General features: G+C 42.7%; 1 protein-coding gene and 1 long non-coding RNA gene across 10 annotated transcripts in view; one reads left to right on the top strand and one right to left on the bottom strand.

Annotated features, from left to right (window-relative positions):
* The window catches only part of Atxn7l1 (ataxin 7 like 1), a 243,741-nt gene that overhangs the window by 88,078 nt on the left and 128,666 nt on the right, over window positions 1–26,997 (bottom strand). The window contains exon 1 of one of the 9 annotated variants that reach the window (XM_071613119.1): window positions 13,868–13,962. The exons of the other annotated variants lie outside the window; for them this stretch is intronic. The gene's annotated coding sequence lies outside the window, so the exon portion shown is untranslated. Of the gene's footprint in view, window positions 1–13,867; window positions 13,963–26,997 lie in introns of those variants that run through there. 9 annotated transcript variants of the gene reach the window in all.
* Window positions 14,280–26,997, top strand: part of LOC117794695 (uncharacterized) — a 35,477-nt gene continuing 22,759 nt past the window's right edge. Inside the window, exon 1 of the long non-coding RNA XR_004618545.2 lies at window positions 14,280–14,366. This is a non-coding gene — a long non-coding RNA (uncharacterized lncRNA). The remainder of the gene's footprint in view (window positions 14,367–26,997) is intronic.

The raw sequence follows: 26,997 nt of genomic DNA, 5'->3' as shown, positions 1-26,997 counted from the left end.
TTTCTCTTTACAATTCATAATGCCAACTCTTCAAAAGAAAAAAAGTTGTAGCTGTTAAGTAGGAGTTCATGGACACCAGGATGGAGGAGACAGTGTATTAAAAAGAAGCCTCTGGAGGACAATAAACCCCATTATCATAACAACTGCAGGACTTATCACCATGGCAACTCCCGCCACAGGTTCAAATTTCAAAATTGACCAATGGTAGTAACGAGGGCATTATTTTAATTAGGTTTTCTAAAGTAACCAATGCGGGAGGGATTGGAAAAATTCTAATCAGGTATCAGAAGATAACCAATGGGAGAAAATGGGGTAAGGTCCTCCATCAGGTTCTTACAGGGTAGAGAAGTCCCCATAGTTCAGGGTATAAGGCCCTAATTTCCAGACATTGGGGCCTTGAGCCTATCTCTCTACCACTGCCCACTCCCTTCTATCTAATGCAGTGCTATTGTCACCTGCAATAAATCTGGATTCTATCTGTTACTTCTGTGTGTCCTGGTGTCTTGCTCAGTTCTTTGTTCAGGATGCCAAGGACCTGGACTTCAGCTGATCATCCCAATAGTAACATAGAGACTGTGTAACAGGAATCTTTTCAAAAGATCTTCACACCATTGTACTTTGTTTTCTTGATTGGTGTACAGCTAGTATTCTCTATCAAAGAGTTCCACATAATGATTTAACCACCATGGGTGGAAAATATATAGGAAAAAATTGTGTCCGTGCTGAACATGTACAGACTTTTCTTGTCATTATTCCTTAGACAATACAGTCTAACAACCATTGCATAGCATTTACATTGTATTAGGTATTATAAGTAATCTGGAGATGACTTAAGGTGTATAGGAGGAGGTATGTAGGCTATATGTAAACACTAAACTATTTCTGTGGTTCTAGGAATTGAATACAAAGCTTTGTACATGCTTGGCAAGTGCTCTACCTCTGAGATACAACCCCAGCTCCCTAACTATACCATTTTATGTAATGAACTTGAGCACCTGATCCTGGGGGGCAGGTAGGGGTTGGCCAGGAACCAATGCCCCAATGATACTGAGGGATGACTATTTTGAACATTGTGATTCCTTCTGGTAACTGAAGGTGGTGTTAAGGGCATTCATTGATGTAAAACTATGATGACTTCAGGGTCTAAAACAGTAGTTTTCAAACTTTTTGACCCTGATCCACTTTGAGAAATAAATTTTACCCTGCAACTTAATATGCACAAAAAGCTCCAAAGGATCATACTTATCTTTATCACCTAGGAAGCACTTTGATATTTCCGCTCCCCTGTCCTCCCTTCCTTCTCTTTCCATCTCTTCTCCTTTTGTTTAACATCTTGGTCCAACTCAATAACTGATTGCCCCACCATCATGGGTGGTGCCTAGGGTTTGTAAACACTGAAAAAGTATTCAGTTAGTTGCCCTGCCCCAAAATGGGCCTCAGCGTCCCCACTTTTCTTTTTCTGTTTCTGCAGTCTGTATCACTCCTTTTTGCTCTCAGGGCCTGCCACTGCATCCTTCTCCTTAGAGTTCTACTTCTCCAACTAGAAATCAGACACTAAGCTGGCTAGCGTGCTGTATGACTGAAGGCAAGCTGCTTCTCAATGAACCCGAAGGCACTCCTATGACTGGTGTGGAGTTTAGATGCAGTGATTTGGTCCTGCTCCAAAATGCACAGGGCTCTTGGCTGGGTTCCCAAGGCGCTTTACTCAGTGGCAGAGGTCATGATACTGAGGTGTTATTGAATGTGCCACATGAGAACACGAGCCCATGAGCATAGATTTTTTTCTTTTTTGAATGGAGTATTCAGATGATTGGGGCTCTGGCTGGTTGGGCTATAAGATGACAAATGCTCTTGAAGCAATGTTGCTTCATGAATGACAATATCTGGGCCCCTGTGTGTAAGGAGGCTATTCCCCAAGTCATTTAGCTGGCTTCTGGCAGTCTGCAAGGATGCAGTATTTTGGCTCTCCACCCTGAGCTGCCCTTTACCCTGTTTTTTTTTTTTTTTTTTTTAACAGCCTCTGCTAATCTATATTCCCACTGTCATGGTTTCATTCACCTAAAAGTAAAAAAACAAACTAATTAATATATGACATTTCTGGTTGTGTTTTCAAATGTGTGTCAAGTTTATGTGTGGTAGATATATTGATTTTTTTAAAAAAATATAGCAAAAGGTGTAAACACTGTGCCTCTAAACAATCTAAATGGCAAGCAATCAGGCACTGGCTAAGTAAATTATTGGCACGTTCATTCAATGGAATGCTGGAAACCTATAAAAATGATGATGCAGATCTGTATTCACTGAAATTTGTTCACAACAATTTTAGATGAAAAAAGCAGATTTCAAAGCAATGTCTATAATAGAATTCTACTTTTATTTTTAAAAATATAAAAAGATGCATAGAGATACATATGTACAACACACAGATACATACCTATAGGAAAAAGTTTGACAGTCTCACACTGAAATTTTTTTTCTTATTTTACTATTAGATTTTCTGACATGTAGGCAGTTTCTGCAGTGCATACTTTTTTATTTTTATTTTCGAATTCTCTTGATATTTTCATTTTAAAATTTAAAAAATTAATGTTTGACAAAGATTGTATATATGGAAGATGTACAACATGCTGTACATTCTTTTTATAATATAAGAACAAAAGCAATTTTCACTTTGAAAAAATAAAATACATATTATTATGCAAACTAGTCCTTCTGTTTGGAGCATAGCTCTTACTTGTATGTACATACCCCATTCTCATGTCTTCTTAACCTTTCATAAGAGTTCTATTCATATAAGGAAGGGTAAGTTGAATTTTTTTTTTCCAGAAGTGCTGGGGATCAAACCCAGGGTCTCCTGCATTGCTAGACAAGTGCTCTACCACTGAGCTACACCACCAATCCCTCTTTAAAATTTAATTCTATTTTTGAGACAGGGTTTGCTAAATTGCCCAGGCTGGACTTGAACTTGCTTTCCTACTGCCTCAGCCTCTGAACAGCTGGGATTATCAGGTATAAATTGAATCTTTATTGAAAAATGTTTCCATTAAAGCATTTTAAGTCAAAGGACTGATTTCTGGTGGTCAAGTTCAAGTTCTTTTCTCTGATGGACTTAAGGAGTCATGTACACCCAGGTAGATGGCTTTGCTAGTTACTCCCTTAGAAGAAGCAGGCTACCGGCCTTTGTAGTCTTGAGAAAGACAAATTAAAAAGCTCACATTATCTATATTCTGAAGCTAGTTGTCTCCAAACTAGAGTCAATCCAAGCATAAAACAATTGTAGTTTAAGGATAGGAACAATCCCTAACTCTAGTTAGTTCTGTTCTCTTTCCAAGCCTCATTCACATGCATGAGATAACTGTTATCTCACCAAAAGCCAACTGGGGAGGGAGAGGGAGCAAGCTAGCATGCCGGATATTTTTCTGTCCACAGATGAGGAAACTATGTTTAACAGAAGTGAGGCAACTTGCCCAAGCCCACCATATTAGAAAATGCTAGAGGCAGGATCCAAACCCAGTTTTCGTGTGTGTGTGTGTGTGTGTGTGTGTGTGTGTGTATGAACTTTTGTTTTTGATACCAGGGATTGAACCCTGGGTGCTTTACCAATGAGCTACATCCTCAGCCATTTTTATTTTGAGACAGAGTCTTGTTAAATTGATTAGGGCCTTGCTAAATTGCCCAGGCTAGCCTTGAACCTGTGATCCTCCTGCCTCAGCCTCCTGAGTCTCTGGGATTAGAGGTGAGCACCACTGTGCAAGGCCAGTTTTCCTGTCTCTCCCCCTCCCCCACTCTTTATTCTATGCCATAGCATTCTTTCTAGAAATAGAGAAATCATATAATTCATTGTCCTAATTGGATGCCTTTGAAAATAAAAGAGGGTGCTATGTGGATGGATCCCAGGGCAACAGGCATAAATTTTGACTGTACCAGGCAAACTAGGTCACATGGTCATATGGTCATTTCAGATATAACCAGACAGACAGACAGACACAAACACACACAAATACACACTGGGAATTATACCTTTTGAATAAGAAAAATAAATGGAACAGAGTTACAATGTCTATAATCTATTTAAAAATACTTGAGTATAAAAAATAAAAATATATTAAAAATAAATAAAAAGTATCTGAATTCAACTTGTGTTCCACTGCGTATGCACCAATGAGTCTATGCTTTATCTCTCAGGGTCATCAGCTCTCACACTATCAGAAATACAAAGTCTAGATTGGGTAACTGGTATTGATCAAAGAGGGCCATAATCCCAAATTGACTTCTCTAAGTGTTCCTGATATATATATATAATATATTTTATCAACATTCTGAACTCAAAAAAATGGATTTTATTGTTGAAACTTGTGATATAGTCTAATGAATGTCAGAAATGGGGTTTTATTGGTGAAATTAAAGATATTCAAGATATATGACCTAGCCCAAAGTCCTGACAGCCACACTCCAACCTGGATTTAACAAAGTGTTAGAATCCAGTGAAGCCTATCTCTAGGCTCTGAGGATGGCACTTGAGGCTTTCCGGGGTCCCACTATTGAATCAGGACTGTCTATAAGGGCACCATGCTGATTTGGGGCACAGTGTCCTTTCTCTGCAGTACTCATGCAGCTGCCTCAAATGAACATTTTGTGCAAGGTATGGTTGGAATATTTTGAAAGAGACAGAGCTGGGCTCTCATCAAGCTTACAGAATGGTTGAATCAACTGTTTGTACCTACTTGTTAATAATAAGGGGTTGTTTGATAAAGGCCTGTATCTGAGGCAGAATTCAGTCTACCAGCCTCGTTCACATGACCTGGTAGGGAGGTGATGGGGAAGAAGCCAACACTGACCACCTCAGTCTTCTATACTGGCAACTGCTTTCTACCAGAAAGAGTTCCACATGGCCAAACCACCATAGGTCAGTCCACAATGAATATGAAACTGGGTGAATCTGAAAAGGTTCCTTAATACAGTTTCCTCTCCACCAGGGATGAGCCTCTTGAACACAAAGTCAGGGGGTTGTGTTCATTGTGATAATCCCTAAGCATACAATAAACATACATACATGGTGTATGCTTGTCCAGTGGATAAAGGAATTGAATAAGAATTCTGTTATTTCTAGAATTGAATTTATTAACTGTTAGTTGTGATTGTCCTTTATTCCATAAATAATAACTGATCCTCATAGACCACAATCTATTGCTTGCCTTGGATTGAATTTACTTTAAATAGAAAAAAAAAAAGTAAGATAGTAACAAAAGCCATTGGGATTCTATCATTCATCCCCACAATAAAGCAATGAGATTGGTCCTCCCTCCCTCCCTCCCTTCCTTCCGTGCTTCTACCATTGAGCTACATTCCCAGCCCTTTAAATTTTTTTTTTTTTTCATTTGAGACAGGGTCTCACTAGGTTCTTCAGGCTGGACTTGAACTTGAGATCCTCCTGCTTCAGCCTCCAGAGTAGCTGGGAAAATAGCCATGTACCGCCACACCGGCATGGGTATTTTCTTTACTACTTCTGTTCTTCTTACTTTCTAACATGTTATTGAACATACACATCTTTTTGGTGCTTCATCATATTTTAGAAAAAGCTGTTTTTGTTTTGTTTTTTGATGGAGAAACTAGATGCATGCTGGAATATACAACCCAGCTTTCCGTTCCTTTACTTTAAATATTTTGATTGACATGTGGCCTTGAGGGATATCTAATAGTCTCTAGGGTCTTTGAGCTACAGAAAGGGTCCTTGGGAATCAGTTGCAGCTTACCCATCTCCAGGGCACCAGGCACTCATTTGGCTCATTCTGACACCCTCCCCACAGCACCCTTGCTGTCTGCCCCCTGGACTACCAAGAGCCTTTTGTTGTATGTCTGTGTGACTTGGTGCACAGTGTCCTTTCCCTGGAATGCTTGTCCATTCTTTTGTTCTTCACCTTGGTTAACTCCTTGTTTTCTTTTTCAAGTCTTAGTTCAAACACCAGCACACTTGGGATTCCCTGGTGAACCCGTCCACCCCTGCACTGCTGCCTGATCTCGCACGAGTCCCCTTCTCTATGCTCCTAGGACACACTGAGCAAACTGTTGCCTCGTTGTCTGGCTTGTGGCTCCCTAATGACCCGTGGATTCACCCCTCTTGTCTGCTCCACCATAAAAAACCCAAGCCAGGGACTTTGTCTCAGTACTGGCACATAACAGGCCCTTGGAGTGTGTTAGATAACAAATGAATAAATCAGGAAATAATTAGCCAGGCCACAGTACAGCAAAAGAAAACAGGAATCAACAGCAGCAACAGTCTCTGCGGTCTGAGGACTAGCTAGGCTGAAATATTTCTCTTAGTTACTGGGCATAAAAATAATTTTTAAAGCCCAAGAACATCAGAGTTGTTTGTTTTTAACAAGAGGTAATAGACTACTTAACTCCAAGCGCTCTGCTCCTTGTTTGTTATAGAAACAAACAAACAAGCAAATAAACAACAACGCCTCTGGAGAGTTTCCAAGTGCAGCCAGCTGCTGGCATCCCCGCCAGGACTTGAGGTGCTCCGACTGGCCGCAGGACAGGCTGCACTGGCACTTTGTGACGCTCTCACCAACTCCGGGCGACTGTCTGAGCTGAGATGTTTCCAGGTCCCAGATACAGACCAACAAATGACCTGAAAAAAGCTACAGCTTGATCTGACTGTGGGACTCTGGCCTAATGAAATAAACTATTCCCAGCAGAGCCTGACCCTGCAGAATGTAATTCTTTCTGACCACACTGTGTAGATAAAAATAATTTAGTGATTTCCTCCCACTAAACTCTTGGGCATAAACCAAGAAATCTGCAGAGTAGCTGTTGTGATGCTACTGTATAATTGTAAATATTTAATTTTTTTTTGCATTCTTATCAGTGTTTATCAGCAGGAATGCATCCGGCATTTTAGGTGGAATAATTCTTCATTGGGTAAAACTGTCCCATGCACTCCAGAGCATTTAGCACCTTGGATGCAATCAATGCCAGTTACTATGATGGCTCCCAGAGGCACATTTCCATCTTGAATTCTGGGACACCAGTTGGGGTAGTCTTGAATTCATTTTGCAACCTGAGAATGTAGGAGGGGACCAAAGTGACCACACAGCCCACAGGTTGGATTCTAAAGGGACAAGACTTAGGAAGTTAGCAAGCACACCTGAGGCACAGGGACAACTGACCAAGGCCTGTCTGTGGGGGAGGCAGATGCCCTGAGAGAGGAAGGACACATCCATTCCTTTAAGTAGAGAAGTCAGATAATCAAGGAAGCTGGACTCATGGAAGCAAAGAGATCAGAGTAGAGCTGGAGTAGAGGTCCAAGTGGTGTAGATGGAGTAAAGAATGAACATAGGGTGGGGAAGGACCTGGGCAATGTTTTTTTTTTTTTTTTTTGCGGGGTGGGTACCAGAGATGGAACCCAGGAGTGTTTAGCCACTGAGCCACATCCCCAGCCCATTTTTATTTTTTATTTTGAGACAGGGTCTTGCTAAGATGCTTAGGGCCTCACTCAGTAGCTGAGGCTGGCTTTGAACTCATGATCCTCCTGCCTCAGCCTCCTGAGCTGCTGGGATTACAGGCATGTGGCCATGGTGCCTGGCCTGGGCAATGGTTCTGAAACTGACTGTTTCTGAGTTCCCTCCTCACAGACTTCAGGGGCATACCAAAGGAATCAAGAGTGTGTGTGGGGCTGTGTGACTCAGTGGTAGAGCTCTTGCCTAGTATTTCAGAGGACCTAGGTTCAACCCCCAGCACCACCAAAAAAGAAAACAATTTAACAAAGGGTCAAGGTCATCATCAATTCTGGACAGCACTGCCCCCTGAAGGTTCTAGGAAAGACCCAGCCCTGCAGTCTTGCTTCTAAAAATAGCAACAACTAAATCAACACAACAACCCTATCATTGCCCCATCACCTTGGTCACACTCTACAAATATGGCCTCCTGCAGAGAATTTGTAAGTTTCTCAAAGTGATGTTAAAGTGCATTTGTGTCACCAAGGGGGAGAGGCTCTAAAAACCAGCCAAGGAGAAAAATGAGCTGAAATCCTGAGTGGAGGGGACATGAGCACAAATATGATCACCCGTCCCTCTGATTTAATGGTTAGAAGCTCCAGCAGGAGGGCAATGGGCAAAGTTGCTGGGAAGCTACTTACTCCTCTGTCTCATCTTTCTCACTTATTTTAAATTTATTTTATCTTGCTCTGTTTGCAACTTTTCAAGCGACCTTAAATCCTTTTACAATAAGTCGGTATAAATAAATAAAGCAAAGAAATAAAACCCACTGCTGCTGCTGTCAGCACTGCCAAACTGGGCTCGAATGTTTTGGCTCTTGTCTGAGGTGCTCTGCAGAAATGGGAGGGGAGGAGGAGGAGAAAACTCCAGAGTCTCGAAGAAGAGCTGGCCCTGGGTCCCATCCTGTCTCTACATCAGGGTCACAGAGCCTCAGGCAAGTCGCTAACCGCTCAGGCCTCCTTTTCCCCATCTTTAAATGAAGAATGTGATGAAATGTTTTCAAACACCCCCTTATTCCTGAACACTGGGATTCCGAGGTACCCATGCTTGGAACTTCTTAAAATTTTTTTTTTTTTTTTGGTACTGGGGATTGAACTCCGGGACGCTTAACTACTAAGCTTGCTCCTTCCCCTCTATATTCTTTCTCAGTACAGCTAACTGTCCCTTCTGCAAGTTAGAGAAGTCTGTCTGTGATGGCAAACATGAGTCCAACTGGTCACCCGAGGAGATATTTTTGTTCCATCAAAAGAAACTGGAGTGCTACTCATTTGCAAATGTAGGGGTTTATTGGGTAATTTACTGACCAAATTTCCCATTGTGAAATGAGATCAAAATACTGATTTTTATGTTTATTTCCTGATAAGCTGGTAAGTTCCCCCCTAAAAAAAAATTCTGTTACAGAGAGTAGGAACATGTGTCAATGCTGTACCCATCACTCACAACTACCAAGAGATGGAAAGCACTGCTACGTTCTGGAATATTCTTTTTGCTTTCCACTGAAGGGTTCGGTCGTGTTTTAGTGTACCTACTCTCACATTCCCATATAGTCACTGTCCCTATTTACACAGAGAATGGCTTGGGATACCTGTTGCTTTTAGCAGACCCAATTCAAAACATCCCAGCAGAATGCTCTGGAGCAGAGCCTTTCACACTTTAGTGGGCCCATAAATTACCTGAGGAGCTTGTTGAAGTCAAGTTTTTCTAAGTTTCTAATGCTTTGACATTTTAGGGTCTTATAGACTCTCCTTCCTAGTGCCAGCAAACTGTGGGACTTGCCTGCAAGTCTGATATACAAGCACACCACATCTTCCATCCAGCTCTTATACTCTGGACCACTGCTCCCTACTTAATCGCCCCAGGAAGGGTACTAGTATAGTATGATCATGCTAGCCAATCTGAAGGCTGAGCACTCTGATTGCCTGTTCTTTCCTGTGGAAGCCCTAATAAAGGCTTTTGTCCACATTTTCTCCTTCCTCCCCATGCCTCCAGATCAGGCCTGATACTTTCACTTGTGGCCCTCCTCTCGGAAACTGTGAGTGACAAATTATCTTTACAATGGCCATCAACTCCTGACCTGTTGGCTCCTCTACACCTGAGTAAATGATAAAAACTTACATCTTAAAACAGCCTGGTGGTGTCGATGCTTCTGATCTGAGAACCACCCTTTGTGTTGCAAAGTTCTCAATTCCTGTGCTGTTACAGAATATGTGCCACAGCTGAGAGGATGGACTATGCTTCTGCAGGTCTGACCTGCGTTGGAGCCCAGTGTGCTGCAGGAATCAAATGGCCAAGGGGCCAAAGCTCTAGCAGAGGCACCCTGTGGAAAACTGCCATTGCTTCTGTCTTACCTTCCAAAATTGTGGGTTTATGGAGCTTTACTAGATAGAAATTAAATAAAAAGCTGCAAAGGAAAGGAAGCTGAGTCTGAGGTCTTTAAACTCCAGCAGGCACTGTGGCAATAAAGGTGACTCAAGGCCGGGGGTGGGGGTGGGGATGGTTAGGACTCTGTAGGTCAGCTGGCATTGGGCGCTTGCTACATGCTCCCTACATGAACCGATGCAGATATGGCCCTGGATGCCACACCTTAACCAACACCTGGGTGCAGATATGGCCCTGGATGCCACATCCTTAACCAACCCCAGTCAAGAGGCCTCAGGGAGTAAGCCTTAGAATCTAGGCAATTTACCTGTCTCCAGAGCAAGAAGCTATTCAGGTATTCATCAGCCCTTGTGCCCAGAGATATAGGAAGGCTCTGATTATCATTCCCTTCCTCAGGGCACCCAGGGCTTGGAGAAGCAGCCTAGACAGGATCTCAAACCTTCTAACTCTAAAGCCAGAGCACCACCCCCCTCCCAATCCTAGTTCCATGTGCCACTAATTAAAGCAAACCCTGATTAAGAACTATCAATTGTAAGTACTTCATGTGGCTTAGCTTGTCTAATCCCCACAACCCTATATAGTAGATGCTCTGCAAATCCTTATTTTCAAGATGAGTAAGCAAGCCCAGAGAGGCTAAGTAGCTTGCCCACCCTCCCAACTAATTGGCAGGGTCAGAATTTCAGTCTAAAGGCTTCATCACAGAGCCTTCACTCTCTGTTGTACCCTCTGAGTGTTTGGGTGGTGCTAGTCAGGTGAGGGCCCCAGATCTGTGTCCACAGCATCAGTACCAGACAGGAGCAAGTTGCCTGGCCTATCCCAGACTTGCTGAATCAGAATCCTATGAATGAGGCCAGGAATCTGTGCTCTATAAGGTCTCTGAGTGACTCTGCTGTAGGTTGAACATACCTGTGTCAGAGGCACCCCTGTAAGAAACTAATGTCAATAGTAACGGCATCAATTTATCTTCAAGTATGGACATCACTGTTTAGAACAAGGCCTTGGGAGTTAGCCTGACAAACAAGAAGGATAATATTGAGGTTCAAAACTTGCTCCCACAGAAGTTACAAGCTTGGAAACTTTGGGCAAAGTGCTTAACTTTTTGGAACTTCACTTTCCTCTTCTGGAGAATGGGAATCCAGTATCAACCTCTTAGAGTATGTGAGCATAAAATGAGCCAACCCTGTAAAGTGCTGTGCTCTGTTTCTAGCACCAGGAAATGCTCTGTAAGTGGTAGTGATTCCTTAACACTTCCCTGTTTTCTATAACTTATGTCCTTTCCTATCACACTTTACCATAGTGTGAACCTGAATTTCTCTGGTTGCCAAACCAAGAAAATTGCTTTCAATAAGAACAAGGAAGTTATATTCTTTTTTTTTTTTGGGGGGGGGGCAGGGGTACTAGGGATTGAACTTAGGGGCATTTGATCACTGAGCTATATCCCCAGCCCCATTTTTATTTAGAGACAGGGCCTCACTGAGTTGCTCTGTACCTCGCTTTTGCTGAGGCTGGCTTTGAACTCGCGATCGTCCTGCCTCCGCCTTCCCAGCCATTGAGGTTGCAGGTGTGTGCCACCACGCCTGACCAGAATAACTAGAATGGCAAGCTACCTAAACAATGCCTAAAGACATTACTGTACACCCACATGGAGCACGTCCCCAAATACCATCAAAAGTTTCAACCCTGAACTAGGGGGTAGAGATGCTCATTCATGAACTGAGGAAATTCACATTAAGCAACAGCTTGGCCCTCGTCTCTCTTACCTGACTGCAGCTGGTAAATGTGTTCCTAGTGGCATGCCTTTAAAAACACACTCCTGCTGTACACCCCAGAAGTGGAGAAAGCATAATGGAGGTAAACTGGCTTCAAACACAGACCAAATTCTGCAGTGACATCTCAGTTGCTTCTGAACCGAATGACTCTTCCCACCTCCAATCATACAGTTACCTCAGAGGAAGCAAATCTTCCTGCTCCCAGTGACTGGGGCATCCCAATCAGACACCAGTCACCTAGGCATAGACAAAGAAAAGGCCCCGTGCCCCCCCACAAGGAGGGTGGGAAGAGAAAAAAAGGTATGTGGGAGAAGAAGAAAGAAGTCTCAGGGGACATTTATGTCATCACTAAAGTCATGTCAGGCCAACTCCATCCTAAGCCATCAACTCTGATTTTCAATCAGAAGGAGGGGGGTACAAGGAGAACTTAAAGATTTTTTTTTTTAAGGTAAAGAAAAAAAAATGTCGTGCTAGCTTCATTATATAAATTAAAATCCCACTGGGACATGTCAGTAGTTATTCTTCCTATCTGTAAGGAGAAATTTCAATAAAAAGGTGTAGGTGGTAAAATGAAAATCTGAGCAGATCTCATTTTTTTATTATTCCCTTCACTGTTTGGAGACCTCTGAAAGATAGATGATTTTATATGGAGCCCAGCTGATTTCTGATCCTTTTAGATTCTGGCCCAGAAAAAAAAAATACAAAAATCAAACCAAAGTGGGTTCCCATGAACCTTAACTCTGGCACTATTATTGAATTATTTGTTTTTCATAAAACACTTTAAAAACCTAATTATAAAAATAATGTATACAATAAAGATCTTAGAAAATTCAGATATGAATGAGGAAGAAAATAAAAATCATCCAGTCTCCACACCATTTCAGTTTAAAAATAAACGTATATATGTGCATAATTTAAAAAAATGTGATCATACCAAGCACTTTGCTTTAAATGCTATTTTTCTCCTTTTACATCATGAACATTTCTTTATGTTGTGAAATCTTTTTTTTTAAAAAAGACTGTTTTAGAATTACTTAGTGCTAATAACTCCTTTTGTTTGGCATTGAGATTGGTTGTAAATTTTTGCCATTATGGATTATTCTGGAGTGAACATCCTTTGGATACATTTTTATACATATTCATATTTTATTTATTTATACATTCATTCATTCATTTATTTTTGTGGTGGTGCTGGGGATTGACCCCTGGGCCATGGGCATGCTAGGTAAGAATGTGCCAATTGACCTACATAGATCCACAGTCCTATTTATTTTCTTATGTAAATTCTTAGAAGTAGAATTTTTGGTTCCAGGCCCTTGAACCAGGTAGTCAAATGCCCAAAGGGACAGGGATCTCTGATCTACATATGTACCAGGTTCAGACAGAGTACAGTTTACTTTTTCCTCATTAACACAGGATATTATTATTAATTTGAAACCTTTGCCATTTTGATAGGTGAAAAATACTCTCTACTTGTTTTAACGTTTGTTTTTGATTACCAGTGAGGCAGAACACTTTTCGCATTAATTGGCCACTTGATTTTATCTCTTGTGAATTGCCTATTCATACCCATTTTTAGTGTATTTCTTTTTCTCATTCATCTGTAAGAATTTTGTAAAGAGTAAGAATATTAGTATTTTAAAACCGGAAGAAGTTGAAAACCATAACTATTTCTTAATAAGATTTACAACTGTGAAATGTTTATATCATGAAGCGTTAAAAAGTTCTTTTGATGGCAAAGAGGCCTTGTGGGGTAGTGAAGTTTGAATCAGATTTGACAAAATCTTTATCACTAAACCTGAACCCAGAACTCTCATTTGAACCCTCTGTCCCTTTTAAATCAACTTCAGTAATAACAGAATGCCAGACATAAAAATAATGACAGGGTGGCATCTTAGGAAGAATCCTACACCTTTGCTAGGCAGGTTCTATACTTTCCTGGTTGATCAGCAACAGACAGATACCTCTGTGGGCAAGAAAATTTGTGTGGGCACTGTCCAGCACCAGTGGCCACCGGAAGGACAGAGCATTTTGCAGGGTTTCTTATTTGAGTTGAAGCCAGCAAATCAGGGGTTTGAATTCTGAGTTCCTGGGTGCCACTTAGAATGAGCTGAGTGATCACAAGAAACCATAAACGTCAGATCCACCTCCACCCTCAGGGTGGAACAGGATTAAAGAAGATTTAAGGACACCAGAACGCTGTCTGATTTCTCTACTCACTGTTCCTAAGAGGCAGAGCGGAATCCACCTTTTGGTGTGGATGCCCAAGGGCTTCCCGGAGAGGTGGGCACAGAGGCGTAAACTCAGATCTTCCAGGGCAGGAAACACCTCTTCACGCACAGTTTGCATTTCCGCAGTTGACAGCAGGAGCAGAAAATGTAGCCAGCCAGCCAGGTTGGGAGGGCGGAGGGTGATGACTGATGGTGACAGGGAACCACCTTCCTGTCGTCGGAGCCAACCCAGGTTACTAGTTGTATGTCTGGCATTTGGGTCGGATGCCTACCAATCACACAGGTTCTGTCTGCTGGCCTGGGTTCCGGCCGCGATTGTTCAAAAATAAAACAGGAAGTCCAGAACAGAACAAGCCGAGAGCAGCCAGCCGCACAGGAGTGCAGGCTGGGTAGAGAGGATTCGTCTTGGTGGGGCGGGCTCCGAGTTGAGGAAAGCAGCCCCAGCTGCAGGACAGGAAGACATCACAGAGGACGATGAAGGAAGCCAGGTATGCCACTGCCTGCTGTTTCCAAGTTACATCCTGATTCCACAATGAGCAACACTAGGAAACAGACCAATTTACAATGGTCACCAGATCCACAGACTTTACCCACTAAAATGGAGATTTTTTCTGTCCTTCTGTAACCAGAAGCTGAGGGACAGATAAGCAGAGGGAAGCAAAGGATAGAGAAAGATGGGTGGATGGGTAGGGTGAGTCTTTGTCTCACTGGTCTCACTGGTCTGCTAGGTATTCATTCTCCCTTCTTTTCTCGTAATAGCAGCACCTTGATTTTCCTCTGGGGCACACCCTTCTCCACACTCAGCCCACAACACTGCCATGTAGTAGGACTGCCCAACCTCTCTGGGGGATGGGTGGCACTCAAAATGTCCTTTCAATGTTAAAGCTATTGTCCCACACAGTTAAAGGGCTTCCTACTCAGGGCTTTGGATCTTTCTATCTTCTGAAACTTTATGCATGACCTTGGTTCACTGGGTTGGGATTCCAAAGATTCTGCATTGGCTGGGGATGTAGCTCAGTGGTAGAGCACTTGCCTAGCATATGCAGGATATGGGTTTGATCCCTAGCACAGCAATAAACAAACAAAAAGATCCCTGTCGTGCTCACTGTACTCCAGGAAGGTACACCAGGGCTTCCTCCTGAATGGAGTCAGGAGCAAATGCAGGAATTGTGGCCTTCTTACAGAGGAGTAGGCCTAGGAATGAGTGGATTACATGTGGGTAAAGCTGATACCTGCTCAAATAGGGCTGTTCCTGGAGTCCACAGCAGAGATGGGAAAAGGTTAGGACTTGACAGCTCTGTAGACAGAAGATAGATGAAAACCCAGAGCTTACAGAGGAAAACAATTACAGAGTGAGTGAGCTTTCCTTCTGGAGTAGATTTATGCTTTTCAGCAAACTATAGGGATGAGGAAAACCTACTGTGAAAGGCCCAGCTCAAGAATACGTTTAAAGACTGCACTGCCAGGGCTAGAAAAGGAGCCCTCTTTTCAGCTGTGCCCCAGACTTTGGATTCTTCCAAAACCTGGGATGATTGTATAATCCCTTAGCTGTCTTTTGGCTCTATTCCTAACCAAGTCCAATTTCATCTTAAGTCATAAGCAGCTTGGTGGCACAGACTGGAATGGAACCTGGTGTCTGCATCTTGCTTCTTTACACAGACTGAATACCACGGAGGAAGCCTGAAACTCGTTACTTCTCTGGGGAGTTTTTCCTCAGGGCAGGTGGTTACTTCATTAATTCCTGCAGAGTGTAGACTTGAACGGACACAGCTAACACTGGCTCTGGTCTGATTTAGCCATCTAGTACCTTCTCTTTACGTAGGGGAGTTGGTGCCTTTTGGAGACCCACTGGAAAATTCCAGGGTGCTCTACCTGTCTGGCAGAGCCAAAGCAAACCTTGTGAAGGCCTGAAGAGACTCCCACAGGCAGCCCAGCCTCCCTCCACTCAGGCCAAGCCACCGTTTGACTTCCTTCCTATGTCCTTTTCATTCTCGTCACACCTCGGGCTATGGGAAGTCTTCCTCAGCTCCATGCACACTTCTCCTTCCTCTGAACCCACAGAAATTCTAGCAAGGAGACCCTTCCCCCACCCCAACAGTCTGGGCAGCAGCAGCCACAACAAATACCAAAAGCCGCTGCTGTGTTGCTGGATGGCTGGGCCAGAACGGGTGGTGTCAGGCTGTGTTCACAGGGTTGTGGCTGGGGGCCTTCCTGCCACCTCTCTCACTGACTGTCGAGTTGGTGGTCAGCTGGTGAAGGAGAGAGGGCCCATAAGAGAGCCACAAGGTGACAGGGCACGGAAGCTGTCCCCAATCTCTGCTCTGTTGATGCCACCATGGCCTCTGGTTTCTATGAGGGAGGTAGAAATAGGGGAAGAACTGAAGGCCCACTCAGATGTATGTAAAGGAACGGGCAGAGGACAAGAGGGTGCTGCACTGAGCTCCTGGAACACCTAGTGCTGCCTGCCTCTAAGTAGCTCATTGTTGATAATTACTCCGAAGCCACCAAACGGCTCTACCACAGGCGGCTCTCCTTTCCCCACTGCATCCTGCTCTCACTTACATAACCCATCAACCACAACCACTCCTGGAGACCTTGCTGTGTGCAACGTTACTTCTCCACAGAGAAGTATCGTTGCAACCCTGGGAGCAGGGGAAAAATGGACACAGGACACAGCTGGCACTGACTTGGGCATCATTCCTTTGGAACCTCCTTTTGCAGATATTGTGAACACCATAGCCCAGAGGGGCGGACCATCCTGCAGGAGAAGCTGGGAAGAATTCCCGGGGTGGGTGCAGCCTCAGCCTTGCAGCTCTGCCCAGCCAGAAAGGCTGTGACCTTCCTGTGATGGTCCTTCTCAGATTGAAATGGGTTCTGATGAACTTTTCACATTAATGAGAATCAGACAGCCTACCCCTAAGGTTGCGTATTGAGTTCTCTTGGAAAGGACTTGTGCTCCCTCTCCTGCTGCTTCTTCTTCTTTTTTTGTGTATGTGTACTAGGAATTGAACCCAGGGGAACTTAACACTGAGCTACATCTCCAGTCCTTTTTAAAATTTGAGACAGGGTCTTGTAAGTTGCTGACATTGGCCTTGAAGTTGTAATCCTCTTGCCTCAGCCTTCCATATTGTTGGGATGACAGATGTGCACCACTGTTCCTGGCTAGGGCGCCCTCTTTTTAAGAGCTGTATGTGTGTGTGTGGGGGTGTACACACACTTGCATACATGCCTGAGCACACACATGGTTATTAGATTGTTTTGTGGTGATGGGGACTGAACCCAGTGGTGCCCTTCCACTGCACTACACCCTAGTGCTTTTTTTTTTTTTTTTGAGACAGGGTCTTGATAAGTTGTCCAGACTGGCCTTGAACTTGTGATACTCCTGTGTCAGCCTCCCGAGTAGCTGGGATTATGGGAGTATGCCACAGGCCCAGGAGTTACCAGTTTATTTCAATTTACCTGCATATCCTAATTGTTTTGTTCACTGTGGTGGGAATTCTTCATCACATGAGCTCATCTTCATTGACTCTAAAATGCACTTTAACTCAACTGCAGGTACTACCTTGCTTCTAGACGTTATAAAGGCAGAGCTGGAATTGTGTGTGCGAGAGTGTGTATGTGCGCTGTTGTTATTTAAAGTTGAGTCCATATTAGGAGGATCCAGCACTTCTTCCAATCTCCAGGCATCATGGTTCCAGGTCTTGATGCTTTTGCTCTTTGGCTGTAAGACACTGTACCATTTCACACTGGAATCTCTGCAGAGCAAGGAGCTAAGAGGGCTTAGGGTTAGACAACCTCCATTTGATTTCTAATTTTGCAACTTGCTTTTGGTCTCTGGATGAGTACCTTGTCTCTCTGTGCCTCAGTTTCCTCATCTACAAATTGGGAATATGAAAATCCCTATTGCAAAATGGCGCTGAGATGACTAAATGTGTTAATACATACAAAGCGCTTAGAGACTTTCCTGGCACATAGTATGTATTCAGTAACTATTTGGTATTATTCATGTTATTATTCAATAAATCACAGATGTTATTATTACAAATAAAATGGGGTGGGAAGTTGGACTGAATCATCCCTCAGATCTTTTGCAGCTTTAAAAGCCCACAATTTTATGAGGTTATAAAAGACTGAATGAATTGTGAATGGATTCTTTAAAGAAAAATACCAATCAAAGCAAAGAGGCCAAGAGAATTTAGGAAAGGCTACATTTTGGAATCTGTAGGTGCATTCAGGGGCAAAGCTGTGTGTTTTGGGTTGGCATAAACCAAGGCAGCACCACTGCTCTGTAGACTCTCCTCTTGTGAACGCTTTAGAGCATGGAGGTCAAAACCCTTGTTTTGTCTGTCTGGGGGAGGATTCTAGCTCTACCTCCTAAGCTGCTACTCCATTATGCTGGGCTATTTAGCTGGGCTGCCAGGGTCAGAGCTAAACAAGCCTCGAGTGTCCACGTGGCCGCTGAGACACTCTAATAGTACTGGCTGTTGCTGCAGAGCAGGGAGGAAAAGGAGAAGCAAAGCTTGCTGCAAAGGCTAGATTTTGGAATTGAAAGCCATTGCTAGATGTAGGACTTAATCTTTGACGGAAACAGGATATTTGGTTTAAAGTCTTTTTTTTTTTCAAGAACAAAAAAGACAGGATGTATTAGTTTCCTAGGGCTGCTATAACAAAGTACCACATATTGAGTGGCTCAAAGAAACAGAAATTTATTCTCTCATAATTCAAGAGGCCAGAGATCTAAAATCTAGGTGTCAGCAGGGCTGGTTCTTTCTGGGGGATCTGAGGGGGAATTTGTTGCATGCCTCACTCCTAGTATCTGGTGTCACTGTCAATCCCTGCTACTCCTATGCTTGTGGCTGCATTGCTCTAATCTTTGACTATGTCTTCATACTTTGTCTTTCTTGTGTGTCTCTGTGTTAGAACCTTCTGTTCCTTTCTCTTGCAAAGATATTAGTCACCAGATTTAGGGACCACTTGCATCCTGTACAGCTTCATTTTCACTTGATTACATCTGCAGACCCTGTTTCCAAAAGTCATCTATATAGGTAGGGAGTGGGTGGGATTTGAACATTTTTTTTTTGGGGGGGGGGACCCAATGCAACCCATTCATTACACAGGACCAACAGGTCTCAAATACCAAGTTGAGGAGAGAAGGAAGAGAGAGGCTTACCATTTGGCTACTGGTAGAAAGAGGAGGTGGGGGTGGGAAATGGATGAACGAATGAGGGAGACAGAGAGAAAAATTCCACTTTTCTAAGAAAAGCTACAAAACTATAACAAGTGAAAGCGGCCGGACTTTTCTATCTCTTTACTCCTCTTCTGGAGCCAGTTGTGACAAATTAGAGGACTATAGGGAGAATAAACCCCAATAATTAGTGTTCCAATGAAAGCTCCTTCATAAACCTTTAAAAAAGTCCATCGGAATCCTTCCCCACCTCCTCCTCAAATGGCGTGATCTATGACTTCCCAACGTGGGTGGGTTGGCAAGTACAGTCCTCTGGGGAAGGAATCTGTTCTTTGAATGTGAAGCACACACCTGGTCCTGACTGATCAGAACAGGGACGTTGTGAGCAACTTTAATTTCCATCTGTGATTAAACCGCAGCATAGTGAGTTACAGCTTTCACACATCCATCTGAATTCCCAAACAGCTAGGAAATAAGTCTAGGAGCACAAAGAACACGGTGAGAGTAAAGCTGGAGATGGGGGCATCTCTAACCTGTGGAGGGGCCTCATCTACCACTCACATTATTTTAGGACGCTTAACACACCCTCATCCCACCAGTAGCACAGCAGGTGCCTCGCACGTCCCTTAGTATGAAGGGAGCAAGGCTGTGAGTCCGAGGAGATGGCTGGCAGGGCCAGGCGTGAGTAAACCTGGGGACAGTGGCACTGTTATCCTCATCTCTCTCCTCAGTGCTGGGTTTTATGCCTGGTGTCCGACATGGACTTAACCAAATGGCAAGGGACCATTCAGAAATGCATTCTGGGACTGTCCGGCCTGTCTGAATAACTAAATGACACAAGGGCATGCCAATGCCCAGCCCTTAGCAGATGGTCCATCATGACTGATGAAGGAATAGATCATGAACTTCCTACTCATCAGGAGCACATGAGAGACTAGAAATGGATTCTCCCCTGTGCATCTATCTACTTGTTTTTGTGGCTGCATGGGCCCTCATCGGGCAAATAAGATTTCTGCAACTGTGGGAACATCTAATTAGAATCAGTGCCTGAAAGCTGAGTAGACCATTTTACCACACTGCCCCTCTTCTAACAATTTAACTATTAACATTTTAAAAGCACTTGAAATCATCACAGCATGAGGTTCTTTTAAATAACAGAGAATGAGTCTTACACCCCTCATTACTATTCTCTAGAGAGAAACATTAAGACAAATTAAAAACTAGTAATCTGATTCTCTGTCCCACGCAGCCACATAATATGGAACAAGATTTTTTTTTTCAATTAAAGTATTCTGATGGGCAATTTGACAGTAGTTATTAAAATTAAAATGTGTATCTCCATGACCCAGCGTTTCTTGGAGAAACACTATGTGCAAGACTGTTCACCTCAGCGTTGCCATTATCAATGGTGGGAAAATATTACCAATCCAGCCATTTTATGGAATATTGTTCACGAGGCAGAGTTTTGAAAGATATCAATAGTTGAAAGGCTTAGAGAAAAGTAGAGTTGTAGAAGTTATGTATGCTATCATTTATGTCCAAAATACATAGCAATAACAAACATTTTCTGTGGATATTCACATATGTGGATACAAATGCAAGAAAAGTGTTTGGACAGACACATCCTAGATGAACAATAGTTTTCTATCTGGGCTGGGGACTGAGCTTGGAGCAGTATGAAAGGGGACTTTAATGGGTATTAATGAATTACCTGTGTGATGGAAGAATTATTTTTAAAAACCCACGAAGATGACAAAAAGTATGATTGTACCACTTTGCTTTTCACATTAGCTGTTCTTTGTGAATTTATTATCTAGCTGGAGAAGAATATTAAAATTAAAGTGTCCTCTTAGATCTCAGGCAGGAATGCAGACTGTGACAAGAGAATCTAAGTGTATTACCAATGTATGAAGAACCTCAGTGAACAGGGCTATGGGGAAAGTGCTGACTTAGGTACTTTGGAAATGGGTAGTCTGTAAGACTCAGGCAAAACGAATGGCACGCGAACACTGTACTTGATAAAATTGTTTCCCATGGGTTACAATTTGGATACCACTCTACGTGTACACTGGAACTGAACAATTAAGAAAATTCCACATGGTGGAAGACAGGTTTCTTACCATTGCAGTGGAAATTTATAGATATACAAGGGGAGGGGCTAGAATGATCCATATGGGAATGGGTTAGAGTTGGAGATATTAGCATGAATCCTGTTTAACTTAATGAGATACAGATGGAAACATATAGAAATATTTACAGGCACAAGACACTTTAAAGATAGACACATGGGTTAGCATACACACACTTATTCCTTTGCTCTGTCAGCCCAACGGAATTATAAGCAACAGCAGCACCCCTAGTACTAATGAGCACACCTTGTTCCCAGATCTGGGTTTCTCAGACCATTGTTTAATGAAAGGAACCAGGACTTCTTGTAGAAATGACAGGGGCAGGAAATATACAAGGTGAGCCTGGAACATCCTGCAGTGTCAGAAAGTGAGGAAGTAAAATATCAAAAAAGTGAATAACAAAACCTCACCATGATAGGTGTATGTCAAAGGGAACACAGGAGCAATTCTTTGTTTTAGTCAGCTTTTTTTGTTGTTGTTGTTGTCGTTGCTGTGATGAAAAGACCTGACAAGACACTTTTAGGAGAGGAAAGTTTATTTGGTGCTCGTGGTTTCAGAGGTCACCACAGGCCCATAGATGGCCAGCTCTGTTGCTTTGGACCTGGGGTAAGGATCTGGTACATACAAGCACTGTCCTAAAAAGTCTATTTTTTTAAGGGTATTCCTCTTAACTTTTACATTATCTTTCACTTCTTATTAAAAGAAAAAGAATAGGTCGTGTATTTTTTTCCTTGGGGAGTTATTTTAGGACTTGGAGGCTAACTGTTTGAGATTACAGGTGAAATGAATTTGTGGTTTGGTTTAGCAGCTGGGGCCGAAGCCCTTGCAGTGTGCAGTGATGGGTGCTGACTTGGTAGGTGAGCCAAGTCCACAGCTGCCCTGCAGTGAGCATTTATAGGTCAATGCAAAGCAAAATGGCACCAATGATGGGGGATGGGTCGTTTTCAGTCTTGTGTGTAACCCTCAGCAGTTAGTTTAGATGGTGCCAATAGCTGGGGAGATTCATCGCTCTTCTGCTCAAAATCTCTTAGTCTCCTGTAGCTGTCTGCCTCATCTACTATCCTCTAGTCCCATGGGGCTCCTAGCTGGTCCTCATACCCACAAGCATGCTCCAGCCTCAGTGCCTCTGCACCTGCTCTTTCCTCTGCCTGCAACACTTAAATGACACAGCATCAGAGTGACCTTCATGGCTAACACAGCAGCCCCAACATCACTTTTTCCCCTTGCCAGCTTCATTTTTCTTTTTCAGTACTAAGTTGGTATATTGCCTGTTGTCCCCAAATACAACGTGATTTCCATGAGAGTAGGACTTCATCTGTTTTTATTCCCTGTGGTACCACCAATATCTAGAAGAGAATCTAGTACATAGAGAGCACTTAATAATATCTGTTGAAGGAATATATGAATGAACAAAGTAGTGATTTTTAACATTGCAATTTGGTGAATAATGTGTGCTGATAAACAATAATAATTGCACCCACTTCATCTCTTTCAGTTCCTTCTATTATTTATTTATTTATTATTTTTTAAAAAAATTTATTCTTAAGTTTTAGGTGGACACAAGATCTTTATTTTACATTTAGGTGGTGCTGAGGATTGAACCCAGTGCCTCATGCATGGTTGGCGAGCACTCTACCACTGAGCCACAACCCCAGCCCCCACTTCTATTATTTAAAGTTCAGAGGTGGTGTGGTGGTGTCTATCTGTAGTCTCAGTTCTCTGGGAGGCAGAGGCAGAAGGATAGTTTAAGCCCAGGAGTTTGGGGCCAGTCTCAGCAGGAGTTAGGGACAGTGAGTCCTGGCTTCTTAAAGAAAAAGAAAAAAGTTTAGAAAATTATCTTCTTCACAAATTCTTGTGTGTCTCAATACTAAAGTATATGCATAGATAAGTAGACTATTCATTTGACAAATATTTATCGATTGTGGTTAATCTAACTCCTGTCCCTTGTTTCATTAAATAATAATAATAATAATGTAATCTGAACAATTCCCCCTATAAAAAATATCAAGAATGTGTAAATGAGTAGATTGCTGGCTTGGGTTTGGGTCCTATATGTCAAAGCAGTATGGTGGATTCTAGGGGCCCAAAGGTTAGTAAGATCTGCTTTCTGAGCTCCATCCATCCATCCACCCACCCATCCATCCATCCATCCATCCATCCATTTATCCATCCAATCCTATTGAGTCCTTGCTAAATGCCAGACACTGCTTGTTTAAGAGAGTATTTGATATATCACCTTGTCCTTCTCTCTGTATTGTTAATCCTCATAATGGCAGGGAACTCAAGAATTTGGTGCCACTGACTAATTTTCTTGACCCTGAAAATAAAATCACTAAATTCTGAGTATTTGTTGCCTCATGTGTAAACACAGGTTTGAGCCCTCTGGCCAACCTGCCTCACAGTGCTGCTAGGAATGTCCAATGAGATGATCCAAAAATAAATGTACTTTCTACTCCAGGAAGTCCAAAACACATGGAAGAGCTTCTCTGCCAGTAAATGCTTAAAACAAAAACAAACCCCCAAATAAACAAAACGAAACTCAAATCTTTTCCTTAGAACGCTTCTCAGTGGGTCCCAGAGCCAGGCAGCTGCTGCTGTGGTGAGGCTGATCTGCCATCACTCAGAAATCCATAGTTGGATCAAAATCAGGACAGGCAGCCCAATTCCTGTCAAGGTAATCCTTTGCAGATTAAGTCGACCATCAATAATTTTGGGTTAGTATTTAAGTCAAGAGCATACAGGCTCTTCCCACTCTCCCGGGCCCTCCAGCTGAGGATCTGTTAGCTGTTGTGCGTTGTGTGCTGTTTTGAAGTCTTAGCAGCCCTCAGAGTATCCTTCCATATATATAAAAACAAAACAAAGAAAACTTATAAAAAAAATATACCAAAACAAAACCCCCTGGCTTGGCTGGCTTTGGAGTTTCTTATGAAATGGAGCTTCATAGTAAATGCAAGTGATTCCTTAAGTGTCGACAAGTAAACATCATTGACCAGGCCAGGACCTCTTCAAAAGGAAGACACTGTAAGGATATTCCGAATTTTCCCAATTGTAATCAAGGTGAATAAGGGTGGATGGATGGAGGTAGAGGAAGAGAGAGGGAGACACACACATGTGCACACACATGGCAAAGGGCAATGTAGCAGCAAAGCGAGTGTACAGATGCTCTAACTTTTCTAGAGCATGATTGGATCTGAATCTGAAGGCTTCTAGTTTCTATATTTATGCTCTCTGTTCCTGATGAGGTGTATGACATTTTCAGCACTGACTGAAAAGGTGGAGGCTATCAGAGCTGGTGAATTTATTCTATGGAAATAAAGACTCACCCTTACTCAATGCATTCTCACTTATAAGGGCTGAAATGGTTGCAAATTAAATACCTCCAAGACATTTCCCCCCCACCCTCCGACTCTTTATCACAAGATCCATATGTCCTGGGTTCTGATAACAACATCTATAGCAGTGATGGCATCTGCCGGCTACCTTTTCCTTTTATTTATCTATGTATTTATTTATTTATGCATTTATTCATTTACATAGGTACTGGGGGTTGAACCCAGGGCACTCTACCACTGAACCTCCAGTCGTTTTTATTTTTTGTTTTGAGACAGGATCTTGTTAAGTTGCCCAGGCTGGCCTTGAACTTGTGATCATCCTGCTTCAGCCTCCCAAGTGGCTGGAATTAGAGGCATGTGCCCCTGTGATTGGTGCCAACTGTCTTTTACACAGGGAAAAAAACCCTCCAACTGCAGGCAGGAGGGAAGCTCATTTGCACTGAGACAGTGTCCATGCCTTTCCATCAATAGAATCTCTTCCCAACCAACAGTTGTCTCTCCCCTGTATTCTTCTTTTTAAAATACGGCAAGGCAAGGCTGGGGATATAGTTCAGTTGGTAGAGTGCTTGCTATGCACACACAAGGCCCTGGGTTCAATAAAGAGGTAAGATAGAATTTGTCCAAGAAAGCCCATGCCGTGAATCTTTGCAGTGGGGGAGAGAAATGGAATCTAATTGTCTCCTTCATATTCTTTTCTTTTTTCTTATACTTTCAAAAACATGCAAAAATATAATAGTATAACATATGTCACCCACTCAGTTTATGTGGAACAATTTTATATATTGCCAATTCTGTTCCACATATTTCTACCCCCTCAACTGGTCTTTTTAGGGAATATTTTAAAGCAAACACTGGACATCAGACTCTTTCATCAGCACCCTTTGTATCTTCTGACTTTTCTTTCACTGTGTTTAATGATGCAGTGGCTCTGAGGGCCCAGCGAGATGTCCTGTTGATTTCTTTGCGGTAGCTGGGCGGTGGTATGGCATGTGGACACAGGTATACTCATGAATCAAACCCAAGCCAGCAATCTACTCATTTACACATTCTTGATATTGTTTTATGGGGGGAACTATTCAGATTACATTATTAATATTATTTAATGAAACAAGGAACAGGAACTAGTTAACACCTAAAATTGTGGCTGAAGCCAATAGTTCTTCTGGGTTCTGAAGAGGATGGGTGGTCAAAAGGGACTCCAGAGTCACTGGTCAGAGAACCCCAACTACTGGAGAAATGGGATTCAGGATGTCCCTTCCTCTTTTGTAGAGCTGCCCGGACTGTGACCAGGCGTCAGCCATGAGGTTACAGTGCTGTCCACATTGCTGCCCAATTTGGGAGCTGGGGAACACAGGAAGAATGAGGAGGCTGGAAAATGATGTTTGACTGTGCACACACAGCTAATTAATTATTCATGTGAACTGCTTACCATGTGTGCTGAATTACCTCGAAGCATGAGAATGAACAGGTCTGTCATAAAAATCCCACTGGGTCCCAGAGATGAAACCTCTCTGGGCTTTCCTGGACTTCCTCTGCAGTAGGCAAGGTTGCTAGCTCAGAACTTAAAAGGAGGAGTGGTTTGCCCTGGCTGGATGTGGTCTCTGAAGACAGGGCACTTGAAGCTCTGTGAGCCCGCCTTAGCCTCTGATGGGGAATTTGGCATTTCTATAGCCAAGGAGTGACTCTTCTAGCTCTGATCATGCAAAGCTTTGGCAAAAAGTCTCTTCTTGAACTGCTATTGAGTTGAGATGGTCTGGAACTGTAAAGCAGGCTGTGGGCTTTCATAATGCCTGAGTACCTTAAAGCGGTGGTAATGGGGAACTTAAATCAAACCCAGAGAATGGCCCTTCCCGGATGAATTAAATCAGGACCTCTGGAATGGGGGTGCTGCTCTCCCCAGGTGGTTCTAATGCACAGCCCGGTAGAGACCCACTGCTCAAAGGCAAGGCATGCTTTGCACATTTTGTCTTACTTTCTTCTCCATCTCTCTTTGTTAGGGTCATTTTTTTCCCCCCTCAAAGCTTTTGAGATAGAAGAAACATGTTCTTTTTAGGTTTGAGTATTCAGGTCATGCTGGTTTCATAAAATGAACGAAGGGAAATTTTCACCTTATTCTATAGTTTCAAATCATTTGAATAATAAAGGATATATATCTGGTTTTTGAAGACTAGCTAGTATCCAGTTATAAGACCATGAAGGCCTTTTAAAATGGGTATCTCTTTAATAAACTTTCTAATGTGGTTGATGATTATTAGTCTATTGGGAGTAATTTTGAGAATGTGTATTTTGCCAGGTGACTCTCTATTATTTTCTCTAGATTTTCAAATTAATGCCATAGATTTTTGCATGCACTCTTTTACACATTTTTACACTCCTTCCTTTAATTTTTTTTTTTTGGTACCATGGATTGAAACCAGGGGCATTCTATCATGGAGCTAGATCCCAGCTCTTTTAATTTTTTATTTTATTTTAT

Source organism: Marmota flaviventris, chromosome 1 (genome assembly GCF_047511675.1).
Source record: "Marmota flaviventris isolate mMarFla1 chromosome 1, mMarFla1.hap1, whole genome shotgun sequence".
NCBI classification, from domain to species: domain Eukaryota; kingdom Metazoa; phylum Chordata; class Mammalia; order Rodentia; family Sciuridae; genus Marmota; species Marmota flaviventris.
This window is presented reverse-complemented; position numbering and strand designations above follow the sequence as displayed.